Source organism: Cavia porcellus, unplaced genomic scaffold, assembly GCF_034190915.1.
Source record: "Cavia porcellus strain 051 isolate PalLab524CR breed Dunkin Hartley unplaced genomic scaffold, mCavPor4.1 scaffold_11, whole genome shotgun sequence".
Taxonomy (NCBI): domain Eukaryota; kingdom Metazoa; phylum Chordata; class Mammalia; order Rodentia; family Caviidae; genus Cavia; species Cavia porcellus.
Genome location: NW_026947494.1, coordinates 56,739,334 through 56,761,523, shown reverse-complemented (window position 1 = coordinate 56,761,523; position 22,190 = coordinate 56,739,334). Strand labels below are relative to the sequence as shown.

At 39.4% G+C, this 22,190-nt stretch overlaps 1 long non-coding RNA gene across 1 annotated transcript; it reads right to left on the bottom strand.

Annotated features, from left to right (window-relative positions):
- Positions 1–184: 184 nt before the first annotated feature.
- LOC134478112 (uncharacterized) lies at positions 185–19,435 on the bottom strand. Its single transcript, XR_010050535.1, has 3 exons — positions 19,215–19,435; positions 5,577–5,686; positions 185–950 (listed from the first exon to the last, which is right to left on the bottom strand). It is a non-coding gene; the product is annotated as an uncharacterized LOC134478112 (long non-coding RNA).
- Positions 19,436–22,190: the final 2,755 nt, after the last annotated feature.

The following is a 22,190-nucleotide window of genomic DNA, read 5'->3' as shown; positions in this document are numbered from 1 at the left end:
GATGAGGGAGAGGAAAGAGAAAGAGATATCCATCCTTATGACCCGGACCTTGCCTTGTTGAATACCTGCATATGCATTTTTTAAATCGAATTTAATCCAGTTCTTTGGTAGTGCTTTTCCTCTTGGACAAACTATTGCCAATTCACTGGCAAAAGAAACAGTCTGATTTCTAAAGCATCTAGGCTTTCGCCAGACTTAAGATCCTTCGGACTCCTGTAATTACCCTCCCATTATTGCTACATACCAATTTAGTGTTCAGATTGAAAAATGGGACAAGTGTTTACCAGAAACCCATTTACTTGTCAACTTCAACAATGAGTCTGGGGTGAGAAAAAAAAAACACACTCCAGGTCGATGTATTTTTACCACCTGATGCTGCTGTCAATGTGTCATCAATTGAAAATTAGTAAACTTCAATCAATTCGCAAGGTCATAGCGCCTTCAATTTTGGACCGCAAAAAGGCCCTCCGTGCCCCTGATTCATAGAATCAGCAAAGCTCGCACTGCTTCTTGATGGAGGAAAATTGCTCAGCAGCCCCTGGAAAATGACTGGAAAGTATTTTCCAGTTCCCAACAGTGTCCCTGGGAAATGAGTCCAAGTAGAAAAGGCCGGGCCCTCAGCCTCTCTGCAGGATTGTGTTGTTCTTTCTTTGGTTTTCCTGTTTCATTATTTTTATTTTTCCTGTGTTTATGGAGGGGACTTGCAGTTATGTGGGCCACTGTCTCCTCCCCCAGGAGCCTCATACAGCGAAGGTTTGCAGTGCGCTTCCGCTCCGGAGAGTTCCAGATTCGGCTGGAGTTCGCACAGGCTTCTTATACCCGCGACTTAACCAACAGGAGAGTCGATTCCTCTGTCTGCTCCTATTGCGCTAGTTTGCCAAATACGTCCAGTTTTTCAGAATAATTTTTACTCATATTCTGAAATGGCTTTGGACCACTTCCACAGGAACCTGGGGAGAAAGCAAGCACTTAACTGCGCAGACTCAAATTGCCATCTTACAATGGAAGTCTCGACATCCTTTTGAAAAACAGCTACTAATACAATTTATGGTCCTGTTTGTGGCATAAGAGGAAAAAAAAAAAAAAAACCATGAAAGTGCTCGGCTCTGTAGGAAATGAATGGTTTATTAAACTGTTGACTGTACTATAATCCTGGCTTCAGAATGATTAACTAACAAATCCATCATCTAGAGGAAAGCTGGCTTGGCAGAGATTAAGTCTTAAACTATTCTTATTTGAGGGCATTGTTATTTAGTTTGTATTTAGAACTGTTAAAGAGCAGTGTGTGTGTGTGTGTGTGTGTGTGTGTTTGCATTTTAAATTAAAATAGATTTAACCTGTGTTTTATAACATGGCTATAAATATAATCTATATACTTTTACTGATTTTAATTGTTTGATGGTTTTTAAAAAGGCACCAGAATTCAAATCAGGGCCTTTCAAGATATTTCATCAGGATCAAAAAGGGTGCAGATATATCAGGTAGGATCTGATTGATAGAAGGCACAGAAATGTATGTTACCTGAAGATCAGAAGGAGGATTTATTGTCAGACTGTAATGGGGAATGGGGAAGTCTCCCAGAATCCCTGAACGCAGGTAAGACTAGGGAAAGCTTTCAGTTACAATGTATCCAGCTGCCAATCACAGAAACATATAATAGACTTCTCCCTGACATTGGTGGAAGTGTAGAGGTTGGGAGAGCATTCAGGTCAGGTCAATGTAGCAGTTCAGTGATAACAGCATTTGTTTCCACTCTCTGCTTGATTTCCACAATACCTGCTTGATCCTTCAGCTGGCTCCATGGTCACAGGAGAGCTACCAACAATTCATGAGGTTACCTCTTGCTGACAGTGTTGGCTTGGAACCTCAGGGGCTGAGACAAAACTTGAAGTGTTAACATTTTATTAGGATGTGGAATGTGATTTGGAATGCAGAAAGAAAAAGGAGAATGAGACTAGAAATAGGAACCACATGGGAGAGGGACAGAGCAAATACAACAGGAACCACAGCAGGGGTGCAGGGGATTCTGTGTCTTGGGACCATCCATTTGGGTGAAGGGATGAAGAAGAATTGATCCATCAAAACTTCCTAGATGGTCCCTGGATTCCTCCCTGCTGATCAGAGTCATCTATGGGATCTAATTTCTGTTCTCTTTCTGGTTCTATCCCCAGGCATCTCCAGGAAGCTGTTGGGAAGCTCCCTCAGGACCAGAGGGGCCAGCATACAGGCAAGGGTGATCTCTTTGCTGGTCTCTCTGTCTCTGGAGAAGAGTGACTGTTACTGGCTTCTTGCTGATCTCAAGGAAAGCAAATGTACACACTGGGGTAACACATACACAGGGTCTTCTAGGCAATGCTTCTTCTAGAACAGTGGTGGTGAACCTATGGCACACATTTTTGTTTTTCTTTTAAGACAAAAGCTGTGAAAGTATGAGCAATTTATTCAAAAGTAAAATATCAGTATTCAGGTTCAATTTCAGTGTTGGCACTTTGTAATACATAAGTGAGTTTGGGGTTGCCATTTTGGTACTCAGCCTCTAACAGGTTTGCTACCATTGTTCTAGAAACTTCTCTAGAAGAGTTTGCAAGCCACTATCTGAGAATTCCACAACAATGCTCTTATCCTGTTTCACTGACTCTAACTTTTGCTCCTAGCCATCCCCAGCACCTGTAACCAGCAGTAAGATGATGGTGAACTCAGTTTAGAGTCAATTGCTTATTTCCAAGGGCTGCCTGGGTAGCTGTGGATATCAGAGCATTGAAGCACTTCTCAAAGAAGAAAGAATAAATGTTGAGCAGACAGTTATAATGTCCACTTCAAGAAAATGCTCAGGAACAGAACTCAGAAAAGATTAGACTCTGTTTCTGCCCTCTACACATCTATTTCATTTCTCTCGTTTTAAAGATAGACTTTCTTTGATGCCCAGGCCGTAAACTAAAGCTTGGATTAGCATGAATGCTTAATTGTTCCCAGCCTAACCACATTCAAAGTGACTGAATTTTTCCTTTGTACATAATTGACTAGTTGGATTCATACCCTCTCCTAGATCAATCCAACTACAGCCAAGGGTAGGCTCATGGAATAATGCCTGGTTGAAGCTCACACCCACAAAGAGCTACATGCATGGGGGAAGGATATCTGTAAAACAAAGTAAATTTCATACCATTCCTTCAGAGACCCATTTTTATTAATTGTAAGTATCAGTAACTTAAACTGCATTGCCTCCAATAATACCTGAATGCAGCACCCCTGACCCTATTAACCTGTCCTGGTGCTAATCACATGCAGATAGTACCATTGGCTGGCTGGGCAATATTCTCTTAAGCTTCTCTTGCCTCTATGTTTATTTCAGGGAGGTAACAAAGCTTCACTCCATTCATGATGCTATCTAGCTCTACTTGTTGAAGTCTCTTACTTCTTGGGATGTCTGGGAAACCACTCAGTCTGAGTAGCTAATTCATTGTATAGATGCAGACATTCCACGTTAAAACGATATTCCACACTCTTCAGGTGTGTATTCATATGTCACTTGCTAGGCCAACTGGTAAGTTGGTTAGTGTAGGGCATGAGACCAGTCTAGAAGCTGCCTGCCATGCAGACTCGGCTCTGTCATTGTCTTGTTGGAAGAGTGGGTGCAGATGCTAAAATAAAGGGGCAAGAAAATTGTGCTTGCCCATTAAAGACACCAGATGGAAGCAAAAAATAGTCCTGAGGACAAATCCAACAACACGGAATAGAAAATAAATGAGTCCTTCAATATGTCCATGGATAATGTCTTAGTCTGTTTTGGGCTTCTGTAACAAACTGGACACTTTATAAAGAAAAGATACTCATTTCTTATTGTCTTGGGAAATCCAAGATTGAAGGCCTGTGTCTGGGCGGTGCCTTCTTCTACATCATCCTATGCTAGGGGGGTGAAGAGACAAGGGAGCATGAGATTAGGCCGGAAAGTGGGGCACACTTTTATTATAAAGAACCCATTCCAGTAATAACTGCATTAATCCACTCATAAGGGCAGAGGCTACGTGATTTGTCACATCTTAGTGTTCCTGCTTCTCAGTGCTCTCACACTGGTGTTAAATGTCCAACACATGAACTTTGCGGCATACATTCAAACCGTTGCAGAAAAATGAACTTTGTTTTATTCATACAGCAGAATGTTTCCATGATAAAAAAAAAAAGAGCTAAAAAGAGCTACCAGGCCATGAAAATATAGAGAGGAAATTTAAATGCGTGTTGCTAAATGAAAGAAGCCAATCTGAAAATGGTATGTACTGCATGTCCCAATCCATCACATTTGGGGAAAGATAAAACTGTAGAGACCTTAAAAAGAGCAGTGATTCTCAGGAATTTGGGGGAAATAAAGAATGAATAATAAAATAAGGGAACTTTTAAGACAGTAAAATTATTCAGTATGATACTATTATGATGGACTCGTGGCATATATTTGATAAGACCTATAGGAGTATATAACAACAATTGGACCCTAATATAAACTGTGAACTAGTTAATTGTATACCCATATTGGTTAACTGATTAGAACAATGTGGGGATAATCAAATAAGAGACCCTGCATGTGAGAGAAAAGATGTATGGGAACATTCTAGTCTTTGTTTTGAATTTGTCTTCAAGACTAAAACTTCTCTCAACAATAAAATCAGCCAGGCCTGTGGAGCACATCTGTAATCCCCGCACTCAAGAGGCTGAGGCAGAAGAATCACTGTAAATTCAAGACCCGCCTGGGCTGCAAAGTGAGCTCAAACCAAACCAATAAAGCCTACTACAAAAGGAAGGCAGGAATGTAGGAAGGAAGGTGGAAGGAGGGAGGGAAGGAGGAAGGAAGGGAGACAGAGAGAGAGATCATTGGACAAATATGAAAGGAAAGCAAAAACTAAAGGTCTGAGCCATGACCACATTTCCGTTGGGTGCTCAGATATAGTTGTGGGTTCTGGTTCCCTGTTCCCTCATCTTAAGAACTATGCTGTTTCATGAGAGTTAACTTCTATGAAGCACAACCTTTATGTGACTTCATCCCCTGCCTTCAGGTGGACTGTACACAAGATGACACATGATTCAAGTTAGACCAATTAGACTCAGAACAGATTTAGTTCCTTTCATCATGGGCGGACTGGTAATTAAAAAGTAAAAGGCTCGGGTAAAAACTGTGTTGTCAGAACATAGGTTTTGCTGCTGTTTAAGACCATACTTTGTTTCTTCGGGCATTTTGCTCAGTCTGGTCTTTAATAATAAATATTCTAATTCAGGTACCCAGTGTATGAACTCCTCAAGGATAAGCATTCTATCTGGACAATCAACCTTCAAAAAAATGTGTTATCCATGGTAGCAGAGGTGGCTATGACATGGATGATGGTAGAGGTATATAAGATTCAGCGAATCTTAAATTAGTCAGGTCATTTGTGAAATAACATTTTACGCCTTTGTCATTTCAAAGATGTCAAGGACAGACCAGGATGCCCGTCCACTCCTGCAGAACTGGTACTCTGTGTGTGAGCTGAGGCTTGCCTGATGCCAGGCACCCAGTCTCAGATCACTGCTTGTGGCAGTGGGCAGCTTACCAGGAGGAATAATACCCAAAGAGCTCTTATTGTTAGGCTTCCTATTACTTCATCTTCTCTTTCAAAGGCTGAGAGTACTTCGTGGTATACAACCTTTATTCTTGGTTTTCCTGTGAGATAGGCAATTAGAAAAAATTAGGACATCTTAGCACATCTGAACAATAGCCAGCCCTTCTTCATAGTGTTACCTTAAGATAGTGCGATGACATCAGTAACCAGTTCTGTACCCTCCCCCACACAGTGCAGACTGAGCCTCCTGTGCATGGGTGAGAAAGCATCTTATGAGCTGAGTGCTAATTAAGAAAACGATTGAGAAAATGAGACTAATGTCCTGCAAATTAAAGGCAGTCAATATGTAAAAGGAAATTCACTTTTTAGAAAAGAGAGGCAATCAAAATTGTCTAACAACAATTTTGACTGTTTTTAAAACTTGGCCCCAGTCTCTGCAACCCCTCTATCTCTCCTTGGGCCCTCTAGGGTTTTCTGAACAGAGGCCACACTGCTTCAAACAGCTGTATGGTTCCTGTAGGTGAGCCATTACAAAAAGAATATGGCTTCTGGGCATCCCCGATGACTCATAAGTCCATCTGTCCACTGTGTAAGTGTCATGGATCTTCCTACTCTCACTGTACAGATCCTGCTGGCGTGCAGAGTGCCTGATTGAGCTCTGGATGGGTGCTTTACCCAGACAGACAAGAGAAGGTCAATGCAGTAGTATGGCATCCTGTTATTGCCTGCAGATTTTAATGAATGAGGGAGAATTCCCTTAGGACAGCAGTTGCTAACCTTTTTTGGCACCAGTGGCATGGTTTGTGGACGATTTTTCAGTGGATGTATGTGTGGGTGGAGGTAATGATCATTTCTGGGTAAATCAAAGAAGCACCCAACTAGATTCTTTGTAGGCTCAGTTCACTGCAGGGTTCCAGCTCCTATGAGAATCTACCCCTACAGCTAATCCCAGAGGAGGCAGACCTCATGGTTGTGTCAGTTACGGGCAGTGGCTGCACACACAGGTGAGGCTTGGCTTACTGACACATGCTCACCTCTTGCTGTGAAACCAGGTTCCTGCAGCTCTATGCTGGGGGTGGGGACCTCTGTCTTAGGAGGCCCTTCTCTCTCTGCCTATGGGTTGCTGCGGGGACTTGGCTTAGTACAACTCCAACTCGTGTAACCAGGTTGCTGCTCTTACAGTTGTATACTTAGGCTCATCCGAAGTTTATGTGTAATTTAGTCTGGTGCTTCCTAAACTTAAGCTTCATACCCATCACCTTGGATCCTGTTAAAATATACAGATTTGGACTCAGTTGGTCTGGGGTGAAGCCAACAATTCTCTAACAGATGCTGCTCATCCATGCTCCCCATTGTGACTGTAAGACCTTAGCTCATCAAAACTAAGGACAGCATTTTTACCAACTTTCTGTCATTAGCAGAAAAATAGAGCCATGTGTGTCTTTGGATTTTTCCAACCTCTGATGCCATCTATAACAGGGAAGGAAAGTGGAACTGATGGCGCCTCTGTGATGCCCGGGCATGCAGTCCAGCTGCCAGCCTTTAGTCTGATTATCTGTTGATGATAATCTAAGCGACTTGAATAAGAAAGTGATCAAACTTGGTTTGTGACTTCTCCCTGCTCTAACATTATGATAGTGCATCAGGCAATGCAGCAGACTCAAGATGCCAAATTGAAGAGAAGAAACCAAATAAAAAAGATTGGAAACTTATGGTGCTCTACAGGAAACCCCACCACCAAGAAGAGTTGCCCAAAATAGAGGTGTGCTGATGGATATCAGCAGTCAGTGCTGTTCTCAGGGTAGAAGATAAACCACTCTGGTGACTCACCAGCAGTCACAGCTGCCAGGAGGTAGCAGTAGCTAGAGTCAGGCAATCAATTACTGCCTGGCAGAAGGAAACTTCCATGCAAACTTTGTCTCAAAGACATTTTTCATCCCAGGAAGGAGCTGGCTGGGACCATCAACCAGGGCAGAGTGACACGGGGAGTCTGATATGCCCCCTGAGATGTCCTCTCTATGGGTAGATTGTCACAGGTCCCACATTTCCAGCCCAGCTCCCATGCAGTGAGGATGTAAGAGGTGGGGGTGAGAGTCTCCAAATCTGCATAGAGGCCCATTTCTCTGGGACACTCCAGCATTTGTGTAAGTGAGAGGAAACTACAGTCTGAAATGTACACACTCCAGAGTTCCACATAGAGGAATGCATGCTCTAGAGTCCCATGTTGAGTTCTCTATTACAAGCAGAGACTTAGAAAAACTTCCCAGACACAAATGTCACTAGCATCAATCCAGAAAAAATTCCTCCTGTACATACGTTCACTTTTTCTTCCTTCCTGGGCCATTCTAACTCATACAGCTAGGACTTCCAAAGTCCTAGCTGACTCCAGAGACTAAGAGTAGGTGATTAACATGGTTTTTCATGGTATCAGGTATTCAAAACTGTCTGCTTTTAAGGAAAATATTCCCTAATACCAAGTCCTGGCCTAGAACTATGAGCAGAGCACACATGCTTCTTTTGTAGCATTGAAAGGAACCATATTGAATTATCAGTGTTGGTTGGCAAGATTCTTTGAGAATCTGTAGTGGATAAGACATTGTGTCAGGCACTATGAGTTATAAAAGTTATAGCTTGAATTTTCATTAGCTGTTGTGGAGTAGAAGTTGTGTATTCTGGCTTATAAATATTACACTTCTCCATAACAAGAACTGTAGGAAAAGAGAGCCTTCTATACCCTCTGAGAGTTCTATGACTGAATCTATGAAATAAACCAAGAGCAAACTGGGGAGGTATAAATGTTCCTTACATGCACAGGCACATCATACAAACAAAAAGTGAATCCCCCTAGCCCCAGTGTGATCTAGAAACTTACACACTCTTCACAGAATTGGGGAGGGGTCATATAAGCAGGTTGGGGGAAAGTGGTATTGTAGAGAAGTGAATGAACATCAGAATAGGTGACACCTCTGACACTCTGGGTGTGGTGTTAGCCTCCAGCCTGCTTTCTTGTGGTAGGAGTGCATCCTTCCTGGTCAGTGAGATTCCCAGGGAGGAATTCGTGACTACTGAGCTCCTTTTGAAGGATCTGTCTCTAGGCAGATAAGGTATGCTCAGAGAAAGCCCATCATTGTGTTTGCTACATTCTGAATGCCCTCTGTGTGGTGGCGTCAGGGTGCTAAAGAGACATCTTTGGGGTTGGCCTCTCCTGAACACCTTCAGAACAAACACGTATGGCATGTTACAGTTGATAGAGCACTTTTGTGTAGATTGTTATTTTTATGTTTAATTAAAATCATTATATTATAAAGCTGAAATTTTCATGCCACACAATTTTACAACTTAAAGTATATGATTGAGTAGATTTAACACATTGAGAGTGTACAACCATGACCGCAGTCAAATTTAAATCATTTTTGTTCTCCCAAACAAAACACTCTACCTGCTAGCTAACATCTCTCAATACTGCACCCCTAAATCTGGGCAACTACCTGTCTTCATAGACTTTCCTATTCTGGGGATTATTTTTTATTCAAAATAGGCCATGTTCACAGCAACAGTGAAGACCTTAATAGATCCAAAAAAATGGAAATCCTGAAAAGTGGCCTCTCACACCATATTGGAGTGAAACTATAAATACACAGCAGAAACAGAATACAATAACTTTTTTCCTCTCTCTATTTTCTTCATAACTTTTTCACAAAAAGCAAATGATGTGATATTCAAGCTTGTGTATATGATTTACTTCATGTAACACCATGAACTCAGGACAATGAGACAGTTTCCTACAATACCTCAAGTTTACCTTTCTTTAGGACAGAATCATACTTCATTGTCTACAAATACTGCATTTTCTTAATCCATTCATCTGCTGATGGACATTTAGGGTGTTGCAAGATTTAGCTATTATGGCTGGGTGTGCTATCATACATCTGTAATCCTAGCATTTGAGAGGCTGAGGATTGCTGAAGTGAGTTCAAAGCCAACCCAGATTGTACAGTGAAATGCTGTCTCAGAAAGACAAAATTAAAATACCAACCACCTGCTATTGTGATTTGTGATTTGTGCTGCTGGAAACATGAGTATATATACATCACTATGGGATGAGGTTTCTAATTCTTTGGGGAAGATAACCTAAAATGAAGAATAGCTGAGTCAAATGGAATTTCTATTTTTTAGCTTTTAAAGAATCTCCATATTAATTTCTACAGTGGTTTTATCAGCTTACACTCTCATCAACAATGAAGAAGTGTTCTGGGGCTGGGGTTTTAGCTCAGCGGCATAAGCGCCTGCCTGGCAAGTGTGAGGTTGTGAGTTCGATTCCTGGTGCAAAAAAAAAAAAAAGTAGTGTTTGTTTTTCCCACTGCCTTGCCAGTGTTTGTTATTGGTTGATATCTTGATGATAGCCATTCTTTCTAAGGTGAGATGGAATGTTAATGTTGTTTCAATTTGCATTTCTTTAATAGCCAGGGGTGTTGAATATTTTTTATTCTTTATATGTTCTAAATGTTAGTCCTTGTCTTACGAGTGGCTGATAAAATCTTTTTCCTATTCTATAGGCTGTCTCTTCACCTGCTGGTTATTTCCTTTGCCAGGGAAAGGTTTTTTATTTAATGTGATCCCATGTGTTGCTTCTTGGTATTATTTCTTGCATAAGCAGGTTATTATTATTTAGACAGTGTTTGCCCACATCTATGTCTTCGAGAGTGTTACTGCTTGTCTTCCAGAAGATTGTTTCTGTTCTAATGGTGACATCTTTGATTTATTTTGATTTTCATTTAATGTATAGTGAGAGATATGGGTCTAACTTCAACATTTGTTCTGTGGGTAACCAGTTTTCCCAGCATCATTTGTTAAGGCTATATTTCCTCTAGAGAAGAGATTGGGTCCCTTTGTCAAAGATTGTATAGCTGAGTGTGTCTGGAGTTGTTTTTGTGTGTTTTGTTCTGTCGCATTGACCTATATGTCAGCATTTTTTTTCCAATATCATGCTGTTTTTATTACAGTAACTTAGTAGTATAACTTGAGATCTGGGATTCTGATGTCTCCTATCTTGACCTCATTGTGTAGAATTGCTTGTGTTATTTTGTTATTCTTAGTCTCTTCTGGTTCCATATAAATTTTAGGATTGCTTTTTCTAGTTCTGCAAGAAATTTTATTGGTGTTTTGATTAGGATTACATGAAATCTATATGACAATTTTTGAGGTATGGCCATTTTAATTATATTGGTTGTTTTTGTTTAAGAACAGTCAACATCTTTCCATTTTCTGATATTGTCTTCCATCTCCTTTTCAGAATACTATAGTTTTTGTTGTAGGGGTCTTTCACTTCCTTGGTTAGGTTAACTTTGAAGCATTTTATTTTTCTTGATGCTGTTATCTCATTTCCCTCTCAGCAAGTTTGTTAATGTTGTAAAGGCATGTTATTAATTTTTATGTGTTGACTTTATATATCCTGATACACTACTAAATTTGGTTATGGTAGGAGTCTTTTGTGGCATTTTTAGGGTCTTCTATGTAGAGGATCATGTAATCTGCAAATAATGATAATCCAATTTCTTTCTCTAACTGTAGTACACCCCTTTTATTTCTTTTTCCTGTCTAATTGCTCTGGCTAGTATTTAAGAGAATTATGTTGAACAAAAGTGGTGATATTTTGACATCTTTGTCTTGTTCCTGGAATTAGAGGAGAATGATTTACATTCAGCTTCTCTGCATTAAGTATGATGCTATCTATTGGTTTGTCATAGATGGCCATCATCAGATTCAGACAAAGACTCTCTCTTCCTGTTTTCTTGAGGTTTTGTTTTATCACGAATGGATGCTGAATTTTGTGAAATGCTTTTTCCGCATCAATTGAAATATCACACTTTTTTGTCCTTGCTTATCTTTATGTGGTGAATTGCATTTACAATGGAACCTTGGTTCAAAAAAATTCATTCCATGATTCTGGTCATAAATTTAACTGGATAAGAATCCAATCAAATTTCTCCATAAAGTCAACAGTGAATCTAACCATTGAATTTGATTTGATTCTTGTCCAATTTGGTTTGCAACCAGAATCATGGAAAGACTTAAGTTCATAAACCAACATATTGATCTGCAGATGTTAAACCATCCCTGGAGTGGATCCTATTTGGTCATAATATATAATCTTTTTGATGATTTGCTACATTCTATTTGTCAGTACCTTATGGAGGATTTTTGCAACTTTGTTCATTAAAGAGAGTGATCTGTAGTTCTCTTTTTCTGTTGAGTCTTTTCCTGGTTTTGGAATCAGGGTAATTCTTGCTTCCAGAAATGATTTAGGAAATAACTGCTTCCTTTTGAGCTCATTAAAGAGTTCGATATTAGATCTTTATAGTTCTTATAGCATTTGGTAGCGAATCCATCAGGACTGGGGATTTTGTTAATTGATAATTTTTTAATGACTTCTTCATTTTCACTGACTGATGATACTGGATTACTTAAAATTCTTATGCCTCCTTGGTTCAGGTTTGGTAGCTCATATGTATCTAGGAATTTATCCATTTCTTCTGAGTTTTCCATTTTATTAGAGTACAGGTTCTCAAATCAGTTACTAATAATTGTCTAGATTTTGGAAGAATCTATTGCGATTGTGCCTTTTTCATTTCTAATTGAATGAATTTGGGTCTTTTCTTTCCTTTTTAAAATAAATTTGGCTAAATAAGGGTTTGTCTATTTTGTTTAGTCTTTTGAAGACCAACTCTTTGATTCATTGATTCTTTGTATTGTTTTTTAATCTGTTTCATTAATTTCTTCCCTTTATAATTTTCTTCCTTTTATAAGCTTCAGGTTTAGATTATTCTTGTTTTTCTAGGACTTTGAGGTGCATCATTAGGCTATTTATTTGAGTGCATTCTGTTTTTCTAATGTGGGAATTCTGTAATATAAATTTCCCTTGGAGGAATGCTTTCACTGTGTCCCATACATGGCAGTATGTTGTACTGGATTATTGTTTCACTATAGAAAATGTGTAATTTCTTCTTTAATTTCATCTGTGAGTCACTGATTATTTAAGGTATTAATTTCCATGTATTAGCAGAGTTTGGTGGTATCTTTTACTGTTCATTTCTATTCTTACTGGACTATGATCCAATAATATCCATGGGATAATTTCAATTCTTTAAGCATGCTTTATGGTCTAGTATGTAGTCTGTGTACTGTTAAGAGGAATATGTACTTTGTTGTTGTTGGGTAGATTTAATATTTATCAAATACATTTGTTCAAAGGCTTGCTTTCACTCTGATATTTCTTTGTTGATTTTTTTCTTAATTAATCTGTCCCTTCATGACCGTAGGGTATGGAACGAATAAACCAGTATTTGGTGTGTGTGTGTGTGTGTGTATATATATATATATATATATATATATATATATATATAACTGTTAACTCTTCCTGTAAAACTATTCCCTTAACCAATATGTAGTGGCCTTCTTTATCTCTTCTAATCTGTCTTGATTTGAAATCTACTTTGTCTGACATTAGGATGGCAACTCTTTCTTTTTTCTGGGTTCCTATTGCATGAAATACTGTTTTACATTCTAGGATTTTAAATCTGTGAGTATCTTTTTAAATAAAATATGTATCTTATAAATGCATCTTGTTAGGTTTTGTTTCTTGGCCCATCCTGAGTGTTTGTCTTTTGACTGGGGAATTGAGACTTTTGTAATCCTGAATATTGAGTATGTATTCCAAGTATTATAGTCTTTTTTTCAGTCTTCCTCACAATCCAAAAAGTCTTATTTATAATTCCATTGAGACATTATTGGAATCCCAGCAAGTTAATTCCAATCTACCACCTCCAATGTAAGAGTGAACGTTGCAGCAAGAGTAAAGATACCAAGGCATATTCAAAGTTGTAGGAGATAATTTGAACGACTCCCCTTGAATGTAGAACAATTGTTGCAATACTGATTATATCGAGGCTTATTTCATATACTGATATGTACAGAGCTGACTATGGTATTTCTTCCTCTCTTCAATTGGCTCAAAGATTGCAATTTAGGCTAGCCAAGGTGCTGGTGTGTAACCTCTAAAGCCAACAGTCAGTCAGTCTCCTATTCCCTCACATAGTATTCTCTGTAAAAGATGAGTGCAGCAGGATGGCAGAGCCACTCAGCTCTGGGAATGTCAGCTGGGTAAGAGCCTCAAAGCAAGAGGCTATGACTCCCCAGACCACAAAAGATACATATCAGAAACTGAAGCAACAGCCTCATAAAATCATTCAAATGTTATCTAATTGTATTATGCAGATTGATCCTTCTACTGTCATTCTCCCTGAATTTTACAAAGATGTTTTTCTGTCTACCTGGCTAGCCAGCTCAAGTTACTCATGTAGTTCCCACCATTCTCACTGTCACTAATCCTAGAGCCACCCCCTTCTTCACCAGATAATAAATTCTGGGACAGGCCTTGGATCAGGGTCTTTGTCCACATTTCCTCATGGGAATTGGAACTTTGAATATGTCTTGGTGTCTTTACTCTCACTGTGGGTTGCATTGGAGCTAGTAGATGAATTAATGTGCTCTGATTCAGGTAATGTTTCAATGGTATTATAAATATAGCTTTTTGGATTGTGAGGAATTATAAATATAGCTTTTGGGGTTGTGAGGAAGACTAGGAAAGGGATTATAATACTTAGATTAAAATACTCGATACTTGAGTTTAAATAAAAGTTAAGGGCAGCCAAGGGGTCCTAAGCCTGATCCTAGTAAGGATATGCAGGCAAAGGGCTTTCCTGGACATTCCTGGAGCTGGCTGGCTCTGCCATTCCACTGTGCTTGGATCTTTTACAGAGAACACTGTATGAGGAAACAGGAGACTATCAGACTGACTTTAAAGATTACAGGTCAGTACTTCAACCAGCCTGATTAGCATTGCTTAGAGCCAGCTGAAGAGAGAAAGATATACCATAACCAGCTCTGTACATATCAGTATATGAAAATAAGACTCAATGTTGCAGCAATTGTCCTGCATTCAAGGAGAGGTGCCCATGTAGTCTTCTACAGAGACCATTCACATTGAGAATTATTAATGAGACACCTCTACTTATTTGCATTATTTTCCTGTTGCCAATGTCCTTTTTTTTTTCTCATTTTGCTTAGCTCCTCATCCCACCAGGTGTATTCATTCTTTTTGACATATTGACATCATCAGCTTCAGTGTCTCTTTCTAGAATATCCTTAAATTTTTTTTGTAATGCTGGTTTGGTAGTCATGAATTTCTAGAGATGCTTCTTGTCATGAAAATACCCTATTTGTCTATCAACTTTAAAGGAAAATTTTGCCAAATACATAGGCTTGGAAGATGTTACCTTTTAGGGCTTGAAACACTTCATTCCAAGCCCTCCTGACCTTTAAAGTTTGTAGATATGTCTATTATTAATTTATCTCTTTATGAACTCATTTCATTTTCGAGAAGCGTTTAGAATTTTGTCCCTGTGATGGACTTCTGGAATTTTGAGTATAATGTAGCACACACTGGTTCTCCTTTAATCATGGCTATTGAGGTTACATATGCCCCACTTGTCTATATGTTTGTTTCTTTCCCTATATTTGGGGAGTTTTCTGCCATTATTATGTTGACATGTTTTTTATGCCATTTGTGTCATCTTCTGATGTTTCACTTAGTCCAGTTATTTTTAGATTAGTCTTCTTTACATAGTCTAGCAGTTTGGGGATCCATTTTTCATTTTCTCTCATTGGTTTTAAGGTGTCTTTGGGTATTTGGTCTTTGCAAGCATATTGTTTTCTAGATCGAAGATTCTGTCCTTGAATTGGCTAGTTCTATTGCCCATATTTTAAATATGATTTTTAATTCTTGGATTTCTGATTGAAACTTTCCTTCTCATTCTTTTATTGGGGGGGGGGGAGGTAGAGTCTTACTACATAGTGTAGACTGGCCTTGAACTCACTATATATCCCAGGACGACTTCAAACTCAGGGTGACCCTCCTGCCTTAGCCTCTTAAATTCTGGGATTGCAGGTGTGCACCACCATGCCAAGATGATTAAAGCCTTTTCATGGACTCTAATTCTTTGGTAAACTGATCATTCATGTTTTGTATTATTAGCTTACCTAGCTTTTTATTTGTGTCTTCTGAAAACTTCAATATCTATTTGATTATTATTATCTATTTAGTTAGTTCTTCTATAATCTCACTGAGTACTTCTGCAAACTGAATTTTAACCTCTTATGCTATCTTTTCAACTAATTTGGAGGTATACCATATGCTATTTTTCCCTTCAGTACTCTCTGAATTGGCTTCAGGGGAGTTGGGAGTTTGGGGAGGCATTTCTTGCCATTTCTGCTCATGTGTCTATTGTTTTGTGCTGAAGTTTGTAGATGTTGATAGTCTAAGGACTTTGTTACTTAGCTGCTTTTCAGTGATATACTTTGGGCATGGTTATCTGTAATCCTTTGCCGCAGTGCCAGGATCTGACCACCCTGGTCAATTTGAGAGGTGAGGATGCAGTGTACTTAGCATAGCATTGCAATTCTCTGGGAATGTACCGTAGTGTTTTCAATATCATTAAGGTAATCTGAATGTTGTCTTACAGAGACAGAAACAAGTATGCGATCCTGCTAATCTCAAGCGAAGCAGCTATTTTTGCCCAAGACAAGTTAGATGTTAACATATGATAAAAACCAATTACATGATACCCTTAATCTAGAAAAAAAGTAGATAATCATGATGTAAACATTAAGACAATCTAGATATTGACTTATAGCCAATAAGTACATCTTTGCTAATGGTGAAAAAAAATCAAGGGTAATTTTATAGAGCTAAGCATCAAAAGATTAACCAACATTTATAGTTATACTATTAAAGATAAATGACTTGGGAGTAGAGCGATGCAAGAGAAAAACTTTTAAAACTTTAAACTCTATAATACATGAAGAAGAAGGAGAGAAATAAAAGAGGAGAGAATAAGAGATCTTACTGGGGAGTAGAAAAGTGTCTATAGAATTAGATAAAGGTAACATTTAAAAAACTGGCAAGAAAGAGAAGATGAAAAAAGAGGGAGGAGAAAAGAAATTATATAGTTTTAAAAAACAGAGTTCTTTAGAGGAGAAAAATTAAGAGAAAGAAGAAAACAGAGAAGAGAAGAAAAGAAGAAAAAGTGATTAGAAGCAAGAAAGGAAGGAAAGGAGAGAAAAAAAGAACAAAACTAAACAAAAAATCTGAAAGCAATATTTACACTTTAAAAAAAAAAAAGAAAAAGACAAGAACAAATGAGCAAAACAAAAAAATAGAACTTCTTTGTGATTTCAAATGTGTGGTCATCTCCAGGAATACAGGTTTGGCTCAGTGTTTGGTCAATTGAAGTCCCTGTTCTCATGTTAGACAAAGCAGGCAGTCAGTGCCCAGGTCCATGCTGGGTATAGTCACTAGCATGCAGGCAATAGGCTGAGGGCAGGGATACCTATTCTGGGGTCTTCAAATTCACAGAGATTCAGGTTGAACCTGGATTCTGGCCATAGGAATGGGGCTTGGGATGTTTCGCTTAAAACACACTGTGTGTCTCTTGCCAGCCTGACCATGACTCTCTGACCTCGGATGTCTCCTATGGCTGACTCTCACCCAATCCCCTTGAGAGTTTAAAGCTGGAAGCTCTGAAATAAAACCAACCCACAGTCACTCTGAGCTTTGGGATTGGGGCTCAGTTCAGTTTTCTTCCTGGTATGGTATGAAAACCCTTTCCTCAGAGAACAGAGAAGATGCATAGATTAGAGTTAGTTACCAGCCATTGCAGCTCACAGCAGCCACCACTGAGTTTTTCCCTGAAGGTTTTTGGAGACCACAGCTTTCACCATATCTATTGTAGATTCGGCCCATTTTTCTCTCAATATAAAGAATGCCCCTTCCTTTTTCCACTTATGTTCCGTCTTTTCAATTTCTCTGCAGGCTGAAACTTTCCCATCAGATCCTTCCTGGGTCATGAGACTCCACCTACCTCTTCCTTCTCTTTCCAGGTTATTATTTTCCAGGGTCTGGATTCCAAATTCCAGAGAGGTTGATTTGTTGCTTCTTACCACTCTGCCATCTTCCCAGAAGTCCTCCTCCCTTCCATTGCTTTTCTGCGAGGCAGGGCCTGGGAGACCAGCCCAGCTTCCTAGAGCTCATAAATATGTTGACTACTCACAACTAACTGTGAGGTTTAGAAAATAATGTATTTTATAGCTGAGAAAAATGAAACTCAGAAAAATTAAAATGCAATTTTTTAAGTGATATAGGTATCTAGAAATAAATCTTAGGTCTTTTCTCTTCATCACAGTGGCTGGGACCACTTTATCTTTCTGGATACATGGGGCAAAGAAAGTCCCTTTTCTCAGAGTTTTTACCTGGAGCATCCTAAGGATATATATCTGGATGTTTTCCTTCTTTTTTCTCTAAAGGGCGGAGTCCTCAAGCGCGAAGCCCATGCATGACCTTTGAGGCCCACCAAAAGCCCTACCCCGAGAAAAACCTCACCTATCTCTGTTCACCAAAGAATCATCTTGGCTCAGCCATCCTCTTTTTTGTTTGATGGTAAAGAGTGGAACTCTCTTGTACATGTAGTGAATCACACAAGAAAAGATATATGTTGCACTGGGGCATTTTTTACTAGTCACTATTTTGTCAAAATCTATCTTCCACTAATCTATTTAGTAAAGACCTCCCTTCCTTGCCAACTTATCTCTGTCCAGCAATGTTTCAGATATGGAGTTTCTCCTTCCCTGCAATACTAGCTACTAGCAACCATTAAAGTATTAGGACAAAACCTTAGACAAGGTTAGATTACATTTATCAGAATAACCCAGGGATGTCAGGAAAAACCCACGAAATTACTCTTAGTGGAAAACAGTACTCTGGAGAATAGGCATGCATGGATTATACTCTGCCCTTGGGACCTCAGCAGCAGATCATGCTCCATGGGTGGTAGCAGGCTCTCAGTGTAATGCTCAGCCTCTCTTTGTGCCAGTCTTCAGCTTGGTGAGTCCCATGAAGCTCTGAACAAACATAGGGTCAAGTATGCAATTTCTATCTGACCCTAGACCCAGGGGTGTTGACTGCATCCGTCTGAGTGGAGTTTAGTTCTATGTATGTATAATAGTACCCAAAGTGATTCTGATTTAAGTAGTTCCCATTCTACAGTTTGCTACAACAATGTATTTAACAAAAATTGCACACAAGGCAGTGAGTATCATTCATGGGGGCCTTCATATTTGAGCCATGCCCAGTCTTGTCACGCTTTTGCAGATAAGAAACTTATCTCTGAGTTTACACTAGGACCATTGTATAGAGTCATAAGGCTTCTGGTCCACTCCAGAGTCACAGTGCATGATATACAAGGCCTTCTTTCGTTAAAGGTGAGAAAGTATTCATCTCCTCCCTACCACCTATTAGTTTGAATGATAGCATTTATTAGGTGCTTTCTTTCAGCTACTGTGTTGCATCATCATGCACCAGTTAATCTTTACGGTAACTCCTTCAGGCTGTTTCTCCACTAGAGGTGATAAACAGAGGCCCAAAGAAGCTCAGAAGTCTATCTAGCGAAGGGGAAAGCATGACTGAGTTGGGACACTGCCACACTGTCCAGTTCTAAGGATCTTCCACCCTCTTACCTCTGTACTGTGCTCTCTGACATCCAGATCACAGGCTCTGAGATTAGGGAGCAGGGGAACTGACTCCATCTTGTTTCTTTTTATCTGCAGATATTCTATTCCTCATCAACACTGCATTTCCATCCACTTTTCCTGGCTTGGACATGAAGGAGGTCTGCTGGGGAGGACAGGAGCCAGAACACTTATAGCAAAGTCAGATCGCCTACTTGTCCTTCATAAAGTATGCCCTTTGCCCTGAATGCCAGCCTGACCTGGGAGGAGCATAGGCAGCCCTTTGCCATGGCTAACCAGGGCAAGGTTCAGTTGAGCACAGTCTCAGATCACCTTGTGGATATGTTGGTTTGGGCAGAATCTGACACATGTCATCCTGTATTAGTACTGGCTCTGTGTCCAAGTTAAATAAAGAAAAGAGGGAACAGAAATGAAGACTCAGCAGTAAATCAGTAAATACAACAATAATTAGGAAATGGTGAAAACTCCCTTGGACTATCACACAGACTAACTCTTTGCTCTATAAAGTTAGTAAATTTATAAGCAGATCCAAGGAATTAATAACAACTTAGTAGTTTTTCTACCGAATTTAAGATAAAAAAAAAAGTTTAATTAGCCATACCTGTATTCTCATCTTCTTTCTGCCATCTACTTAAGCAAATTACTTGACCTCTGGGCCTCAGTTTCTCAACATTTAATTGTCTACAATCATATCTGTTTAAAAGAATAAGTTGTAAGGATTAGAAATCATGTATGCAAGGGAAACTCAGTGTGTGACAGCTAATATTATATCAACTCTAGAATTCATTTCCAAAGTTAATGAGATGTCTGAAGATGAATCTAATTGAATGAAAGGCAGAGACTTTCACAGGTCTTTATGATTTCAAAAATAATGATACTCTGTTTGGTGTATTCCTGCTCCTGTGAGCTCACAACACTGTATGTGAGTAGCAATGTTGCATATGTTCTGTTTGATATTTTAAAAAAATCCTGAAGCATAAGAGTAATATTTCTTCACCTTAAAAATGGTTATGTTAACAGTTAATAAATATATGTTTTATCTTACAATTTATAAAGAATTGACATGGGCAGCAGTCTTCAGAAATTAAATTCAGGGTTCATGCTTCCCGAACACACTAGAATTTGCCATTCATTTTTGAAATGCTCAATGAAAATACATATTCAATTAGTAGAACTGGATTTAATCTTCTCTCATATTTGATTATTAGAAAATTATATCCCAGAGATTAAAAACACTTTATTCACATCATATGGAAAGTCAGCAGGAGGATAGAATGTTTTTAAAAAGGAGACATAAGCATATACATAACAAATGACAATAGCCAGGAAGTCATAAAACGGCACAGGATCTGCTACTGGTTATCTGTGTAATTGGGTAAGTTAGCCTGACCAGTGTAAAGTTTATCCCATCCCAAAGTTCTGCCTTGAGAGTACAGCAGTAACTTTGTAATGTCACTGTCATGACTAGATAACAGATGTGCACCTGGGAATTGAATGCTCGTAGATACGAGCTTCCTGTACCTCATGCATTAACTTGACAAACGAGCACTTGGCAAAGTCTGATAACAGAAGCTCCCATGTCAGGAAGCCTCTCCTGCCCATAAACCAGGAACAGTGGGTACTTGGCAGGTATAGCCAAGCATGCAGGGCCTCTGCCTGGCTCCCCTAAAACAAAGTTGTTCCTAGAAGGGCTGCTGGGACTCTTTGGGTCTTGGTAAGGAGGTTAGTTCCCTCCTTAAATGGCTGCCAGCAATGGTGCCAGTGTGAGCTGAATGTTGTATTGGTTTGTCTGCTCTGGAGGACATGGATGGTGAGAGCTAATAGATACATGAATACTGAAGTTCATGCTTAATGTGAACACATGCTCGCCTAAGAACAAGGCTGGGGCCATTAGTTCCCAGCAGGAAGGCTAATGAATCCATGAAATGATCATAACACTCACTTGCTATGCTGCTCAGAACAACAAAGAGTTCTGAGTCCCATTAGCAAGTGTTGATGCCTCGTTCTTAGGCACTATTTGTATAACCACCCTCACAGGAGAACAGTTCCCAAAGGTGGGATTGGGATCCGTGTAATTCCAAGGAAGTAAGCATTTTCCTACTTTCTTCTTGTAGGCAAGGTAATTGTCTACCAAGGTTATGCTTCGTAATCGATTCCTGTATAACTATGCTGTAAAGCATACCCAAAGTCAACTCATTAGCAAAATTACCCTTTTCTAATCCAGACTATATCTGTGCCTCTCAATTTGGGCTTATTAACTAGCTCTGTGGGTTTGGCTCTGACTCCTTGGCTGGTAAAGCTCAAGTTTTGCCATGCCCCACTCAGCTTGTCCTGGCAAGAAAATATCTAGTTGTTTGTATTTTGCTTAGGTTTTAGGACTTTATAATTCAGTGCCTATATTTGAAGTAAAAATGGCAGATAATTGGCCATACTCTGGGCCACCTTGACCTCAGGAAAGACATAGCAAGCCTATCAACTTATTCTCTAGTGTTTTCTTTTTCCCCCGGTTTCTTTCCCATCCCTGGAAGGACATCCTCTGCCTTCTATCTGACCAATGATCCCTTTCATCTCGAGAAGCCAGCATGCGAGGTCCCCAGGGCACATTCTCCTCTTGAAGGGCTGTTGTATCAAAATTCTTCCATCCTCTGTGTTCCTGGGTAGAGAGTAAACCACTGTGTGTTCATTTCCTGTTACTGCTATCATGAAGGAAATGAATTGGTTTAAAACAATGCAAATTTACTACCCTACAGTTCTGGAGATCTCACTGGGCTAAAATCAAGGTGTCAGTAGATTTGCGTAGCTATAAAAAATCTATTTCCTTGCCTTCTCACTCAGCAGATTAGCAAATTTAGTTCCATCTAAAACCTTAATTCCCCTTTGCTAACATATTCACAGGCTCGGGGCCTGGTAGTTTGTGTACTACACACCATACCCTTTTTCCGTGAAGTAGGGTTGCTCTCTGCA